This window comes from Pinus tabuliformis, chromosome J (genome assembly GCF_031772625.1).
Source record: "Pinus tabuliformis cultivar Carrire ecotype Pingquan chromosome J, CPIR1, whole genome shotgun sequence".
NCBI classification, from domain to species: domain Eukaryota; kingdom Viridiplantae; phylum Streptophyta; class Pinopsida; order Pinales; family Pinaceae; genus Pinus; species Pinus tabuliformis.
The window spans coordinates 663,124,342-663,131,876 of record NC_142295.1 but is presented as its reverse complement, the minus strand read 5'-3'; positions in this window follow the sequence as shown (position 1 = coordinate 663,131,876).

Genomic DNA, 7,535 nt, shown 5'->3' with positions numbered 1-7,535 from the left:
TTCCGGCTTTGGTCGTTCAATAATTTGTACAGATTGGACAGGCCTATTGTTGGGATTTGGGTTGGGTTGGGCTGGGAGCTGTGGTCGTAGATTGGGTTGAGGGTTCTGTTGTAGTTTGTAAGGTGCTAGTAGTTAGGTTGGGATAGGGGAATCGTTCCTGCTGGCTGATTTGTAGGTCTTTGCCAGCTTGACTGCCAGTTCTAGTTATATGAAGTGGAGGGTGGCCATTGGTATGGATATGTATTGTTCTACCAAAATGGTGGAAAGTAAGGGAAATTTTGCCAACTATTATTTTGATTTGATTGGTTGGGCCAAGGTGGCATATAGAATGGTTGTTGTGACAAACTAGGAAAAGGTGGCTCCCTTTGCCACTTAGATCCTGTGTACGATTGAGCATTATATTATGAGGGCTGAAAGGAAGAAGAGGGGTCAGTATGCATACCTGTTTGTCATGTTTTCCATTGGCGACACTGATCTAGCAGGTAGACTGGTTCTCTTTCTTCCTCTACCTCCTTGAAAACTGCTTTTAACCCTAGGAGCAGTGGGAAACTTTCTGTGGCATGATCTTTAGTACATATGGCATAGGTCTATACCATATCCAACAGGCACTCTTTGTGACTATGCTTCTTCTTGCATCTTAGGAAAAATATCACCAGGTTCTATTCTCCTTTAGCCTGCTTCTGCTTGGCTTGCATGATGTCTAATTGTATCGTCAAAGTTCCCAATATATCTGTTTTGAAATCCTCTAGCAGGTTGTTGATTTCTGCACGAGTGACGCTTTCGCCAGAGATTTTGCTATCCCTGGTGTTCACATTGCGTTCAGTTGGTTTCAATCTCGTACTAACTCTTGAACACGTGATACACAATTTAACAATATCAGCATAGTCTTCTTGATATATATCACCTTTACCCATAATATTTAATGTATCTATCCATTGTTCTTTCATCCCTTTAATCAGTGTAGCTTTTAGCACATTATCAGGAAAAAGCAGATTTGCATAAGGAGACCTTCAGAGGTTATATTGGAAGCGCTCCACATACTCTTCCAATGTTTCACCGGGTCTTGCTACCATTTGGAATATTTCATCTTTCAGTTCGCTAGATCTGCAATAGTCCTGATATTTTTTAAGGAAAGCATTTTTCATTTGATCCCAATGATTTATGGTTCCCCCACCTAGTCCCATAAACCAATGTAGGGCTTCTCCTTTTAACGTAGAGGGAAACATCTTTAGTTTCTGGGGGTCAGTGGTGTAATCATAACCTCGACATAATACATCAAATTCAAATAGAAATGAATATGGATCCTCTGATGTGAGTCCATGAAAGGTAGGAATATTTTGTATAGGGACGGCTTTCATGGCTGCATTGATAGCTATGTCAACGATGGGATACTGTAATGTAGAGGTTTGGGGTGCTTGAAGATTGTTGGCCATTTGATCAAATATATGCCAGTACCCTTGTGGGATCTCTGGAGCTGGAAAGTTATCCCTAGGATGTCTCAAAGGGTTGGAGATGATCTTAACAGCACTCCCTCGGTCTGGGATACTGGGTGTTCCTTGCTCAATTACTACCTGAGTGGATCTTGGTTCCTCTATTTCCCCTGTTTCTCCTCCTCCTTCACGAATATTACAAGAATTCCCTTCTTGTGAGGAAATTGGGCGTGAATTTTCAATTTCTTGAAAACTCTGCTCAGTTCCTACCATTTTTTTGTGGACCTTAGCGTAGGCTATAGATGGTGAGCCTATGGCCCGAAGGGAGATAGTACGTTGTCTGGAAGCAATGTTTCGAGGACCTACTGATGACTCAGATTTAGCTTTCTCTAAGATGTCGTCTATGAAATTTGATCGTCCAAGGGTCACCAGTCCCTTAGATTTTTCAGGTTTGGATAGTGGAATTGGATTATTTTTGAGTTTTTTCTTCTTAGTCATTCATGAAAACAATTCAAATGTTTATCTCTACCCTACATTCCTAAACATTCTGCTAGAAAGTGGGTAAGGGAGTAGGCATTTTACGTTCTCCGTACGCAGGTTCTTACCTTCCATTTTTAATACCCAGTTCTCTCTCAACATACAAGCATCAAACACCTACCTCAGTTTTCTATAATTGTGCTGAAAAGCGAGAGGAGGAGCAAGCACTTTACTTGCTTGTTACATAGATTCTTACCTTCCATTTTCAATACCCAATTCTTCCTCAATAGCAATTATCAGATGTACATCACTCTTTGTAAATGGCTACACTGTTGGGGGGAAAAGTATCTAATGCAGAATGCCTCTATCCCACTCTGAAGGTGATAGTACTCCAGCAACAACTGAATGCAAAGCTATTCAAAGTTTCTTCTTTATGAGATGAGAGAGGGAAGAAAAGGATGATATACTAACCGTTATCTTGCGCTAATAGTCGATCCAGTCTTCACTCCTTGCCGCTTGCTCCTAGCTCCTTGCCCTTTCACCGGCCCAGCTACACACAGATCCTGTAAAAGCACAAGAAAAGGAAACTGCAAGAAGCATACATCCATAATCGATTATAGGATTAGCATAAATCAAATATACAAGCATCCATTCATCATAAAGACACATGCATATAGAAGAACCTCAAATACTTTATTGATAATAGAAGTAAAGTTCTGAGAGAGTTACAACCACAATGGGCCCAATCCAGCAACACCTCCCAGCTGAAAGAAATCTCCTCTTCACCTCCTTCAAGCAAAACACCCAATAGCTCTATACACAAACCAACAGCATTTCCTTACTTGTACAAAATTCCAGCCTCCCTAGACCTCATGAGAGAGCTCTATATATAGGGTTTTGGAGAAAGGATGAGTCATCTTGAGACTGGCCTGAAGCTGACTTGTGTCCTCTCCCACTTTAGTTAATCCTCAGTTCTTGAGTCCACTTGGAGAATCTTGCTTCCACTTGGAGATCAAGACTCTCTTACTCATCACTAGGCGAATTCCTTGACCCAAGTGTCAGTTTGGAAGCTTCTTGGGCAGTTGACACCTTGCAGAATGACTGTGCCACTTAGCCAATCTCGCCCAGCGCAGGTAGCCTTCATTAGTTTTGACCTTCAGCACAGGTACAAGGAGGAGCAGTTGACATTCAGCGCAGATGCTCAGTGGAGCAGCTGACATGATCCAGAAATAACCTGTTTTTGAGTGTTTTTGGGTGGAGAACTGATTCTCAGTGCTGTGGTTTGCAAACCTTGTTCCTCTAAGGGTAAGAACAACATGTTTAGGGACTTTGGATCCCTCAGATTATTGACATTTCATGCTCCATGCTGTTAGGCACAAAAATGTCTATAACAGTTGCCCCCTAAAGTATGAGGTCGTTTATCGGGTGAAATGCTTTATTAGGAGGATCTGAAGTTCATTCAATCGCTGAGAGGTGCCCTGCAATAAAATACAATACAATACATTATTTTTCATTCTGCTTTCATGATCTAGTTGAGGCGGGCATTCCCATGCTCAGCTTTATAAATTCATTTTGGTACACATAACAGATGACCGTCTGATTATAGACTGATAATTCTCTGCTGAAATTATCATCCTTTGAGTAGGATGATCATCTGCTGCAATGATGTACATATCAAATGTCTTTATATTTCCTGAATATATATCACAGCCCGGATGGATGAAACTAGATCCGGGGTCTTCAATCTCATTCGATCTTCACTCTAAGTACAAGTCGATCCATGTGAGAATTTCGCTGAAGTCGAACATGGAAAGACATCGCTTGATTACCGGTCAATAATGTAAACCGTTAGCAAGCGCGAGAGGAATCACCAATAATGACAATGACCCTCAAGGTACTGCAGTACAATTCACGTGGTGTGAATAAAGGACTTGGCATCGAACACCATGCAAAATCTCCTGGTCGAAGGTCATTGATGTATACGTGTCGCCGGAAGTGAGAAACTTGCCATTGAGGCATGCAAGCTTCAAAGTACTGGGGGTTTTGTTCCTAGATCAACTTCTTGGATAATGAGCTGAAGTCGACAAGAAGCGAACCGTCAAAGGAGGGCCTTAATGAATCCCACATCAGTGACACGGAACGGAGCTAATGACTTTAGTGGAGGTGAAAACAAACTGTGAGATATGATTCAGGGTGGCGATCATGGGTGGATGAAGGATAATGTATGGCAGTGGATGGGACACGGTTGACTCTTTCTGAACACATCTCTTGAACATATAACGACACTAATGTGATGGATCGGTAGCATTACCCCAAATACGGATGGTTTGGCGAGGACCATGGTGATGAGACTGGTGAATGAAACAACCCAACCCGATGTGGTACGGAGGACAAAGTGTCATGTTCAAGAGCGACTTGCTACCATCAAAGTATTTGAGGTTCTCCCAATTTTTCCCCAGTCATTTCTGACCAGTACCTCTTTATTTTTGTCAAGCTTGAGGAGGATAACATATGCTTGTTCTATAACCTGCCCTTCGGGCAAGCCCATCGCTATGTTTTAATGAGCCTAGCGATAGGGAAACTCGTTCTCGTCTAAAGACAAGTTTGTCGCTATTTAATCATTTTAACGAGTCTAGCGACAAAGACAACTCAGTCCTTTTCATTTTTAGAGAGTCTGAAAGGTACAGAAAGTTAACTCCACAATTCCTTTTTCATCATCTAATCCCTTAAGTCCGAAAAAGTATAAAACAATACAGAAGGGATGAGTTTTCGATTACTTTAACGAGCCGAATAAAACAAGCGCTCGACCTTTTTGTGCAATAATCCCTCAAGTCCAAAAATTTTAAAATCTAGAGGAGGGATAGCTCTTCCGGTCCTTTTAACGAGCTAGAAGGCCAAAACTCGGCAAACTTTTCATATTTTACGAGTCAGATGAAAAGAGCTCAAAGAAGACTCGTCTTTTGAGGAACGAGTGATAAACAGGGATAGCAGCAGATTCCAGGTGCAGGTTGGAATTTTCCAATCACGGCAGTGTCACAAGGATGGCTAAGTGGAATCACTCTTCGCAGCTATTCCTCAAAATGGGTAAACAATCATATGGAGGTGAACGATAGGCCAAATGGAATGGAGGTGGCGGGTGCAAACACGACCAAGGCTTTTATGGCTAATAAATTTATGATCACAATGGTTATTTACCGGAATAGGTTCTTTTTTAGATAAAAATGAGCTTAAACTCTGGAGGAAACATTGCTCACTGCTTTTATTTATTTTTTAACGAGCATGAAGACCGCGTTAAAACTGCTCGGATCTTGCGTTTATTTTTTAACGAGCATGAACTTTATGCTAAAACTGCTCGAATCTCGCTTTTCTATTTTTTAACGAGCATAAATTCCGTGGTAAAACTGCTCGATATACCAGTCATAAGATAAGAAATGTCTCTTGTGAGATAGCTATTTTTTATGGAGCTTTATCTCACGAAGCTATGCTCCTCATTTGGCAAATTTTGACCTTTGCCCCACATCCTTTCTTTATGTAAGTTAGGAAACGATCAATGACCGCTCTTTGCTTACACTCCAAAAGGTTTGCATGCCCCCAGGTATAAGGTACAATTTCAAGGCTGCCCCTACTTATCCTCCAAAACATTTGTTTTGATGGATGAGGCTTGCCTCTTTCAGGTTATCCAAAAAATGGTTTTATTTGCTGCCGCAAATGAAACTCTTTCTTCGGCGATGTCTATCATTAGGTTATCCAAAGATGGTTACTACTTGTTGCAGCAAAGGAATCCCTTTCTTTGAAGGCTGCCCCTACTTATCCTCTAAAACCTTAGTTTTAATGGGTGAGGCTTGCCTTTTACCCAAAGATGGTTACCATTTGCTGCCGCAATAGAATCTCTTTCCTCGGTAGCCTACCTGTTTAGACAAAGGTGAATGACTAAAATCATCAAACACATAACTTTGACAAAAGAGTCTTGTTCTAGAACAACCCCTCTTCCATCCACGGACGGGGTACGGACTAGTCATCCTTTTTCGCGGAAATTCTACTTTATACCCAAGGTTTCCTCTGCCCGAAGCAGACCAGGATGCATGCCCCCTGGGTTCCAGTCCTATCTTTCCGAATCACTCGCACTCATCGGGAAGGAGGACTGGGGGTGGAGACATTTCTTGGGTGAATAGACCATTCAGGGTTGGTATTTGACTATTTGCGATGCGCGATCTGGAAATGAAAGTTGGTCTACGAGCTTGACCACCTTTCCTTCATGTGGAAAACACATTACTCTAAAGAGTGAGGAGACTATAGCTCCCATGCAATATATATAGTCACGTCCAAGGAGTAGGTTATAATCCAAGGGTCCTTGAACGACCATCACGTTCAAATTAACGATCTTCCCTTTCAATGTAACAGGCACATTAGGGAGGATCCCTAATGGTCGATTGGTTCCTTTATCAAAGCCCGAGAGATTTCTTATCTCAGGCAAAAGCGCCGGGGAACCCAGTGCTTTCCAAGCAACAGAGGAAAGGATACTCACAGATGCCCCTTCATCAATGATAGTTCCAGCCATTACCATCCTATAAATTTGGACTATGATTCTAAATGGTATACTGGCTGGTAACCGGGGTCTGCCCAGTTGGTTCCAATCAAAGGACACAACCAGGTTGCTTGGTGGTGGGACCGAATACACGGCCGGATACGATCCTGACGATGTTCCTTCCTGCGATAAAGGAATGGGCGCATTGCCCTGATGCTCATCAGAATCTGTGTTGATGAAAAGAATCTGGATGGTGTCATCCTTATTCTCTTCAGTGAGGGTGTCATTTAAAGATGGATCTTCAGTGACGATGTCATTTGAGGATGAAACCTCTGAAGGAAGAACCGGGTCAACTGTCGTATCGACCTTTAGACTTTCGTCTGGTCTGGATTCAGTAGGTTCATCTTCAATGACTGACGCTTCAGCTGACCACTTGAGCGGGCCAGCTGTGTTTTCCACCAACGAAGGACTTGGCACGAGTTTTTTGTATCCAGGAGGAAGTATTACCGGAGAAACCGGACGATCTTCCAAAACTCTCTTCGCTTCGTCTAAGAAGGGAAAACGGTGGATGGCGTGACCGCCTTCACACAGTTTGCAGGGGGATCTTGCTCCCCCTCTTTGTCTTGAACCTTCACTTTCGCTGGTTGACGGTAAGCAATCAACATGGCTACCAGAGGTTGATGCTCCCGAATTGTGCAGACGAGGGGACTAGTCCCTTAGTATCCGGGGAATACAGGGACAATCTCTATGGAAGTGGTCTCCTCTACATATGACACATGGCGATTTAGGCCCGGTCAATGCTGTGTGTGGGTTTTTGTCAGATGTCTTTTGCTTGCCCCCAGTCGCCTTAGGCTCCTTCTTCTTCTTTTCTTTCTTCTTCTTTTCCTTCTTCTCCATGGGAGCTTGGCTTTTGCCAGCTTTACCTTTTGAAGATGAAGGATCGGAGGAAGGGTTAGAGGAAGTAGAAGGCTGGTGGGATGCTCTAGATTCATCTAACTGTTGACTCGACTGCTCAGGAACCATGGTGTTCTGAACTACACTAGTTGAGAATAGCCAAATAGGCAGGCCAATTGTCAGTCGTGGAAGCGACAATGTGGCCATGT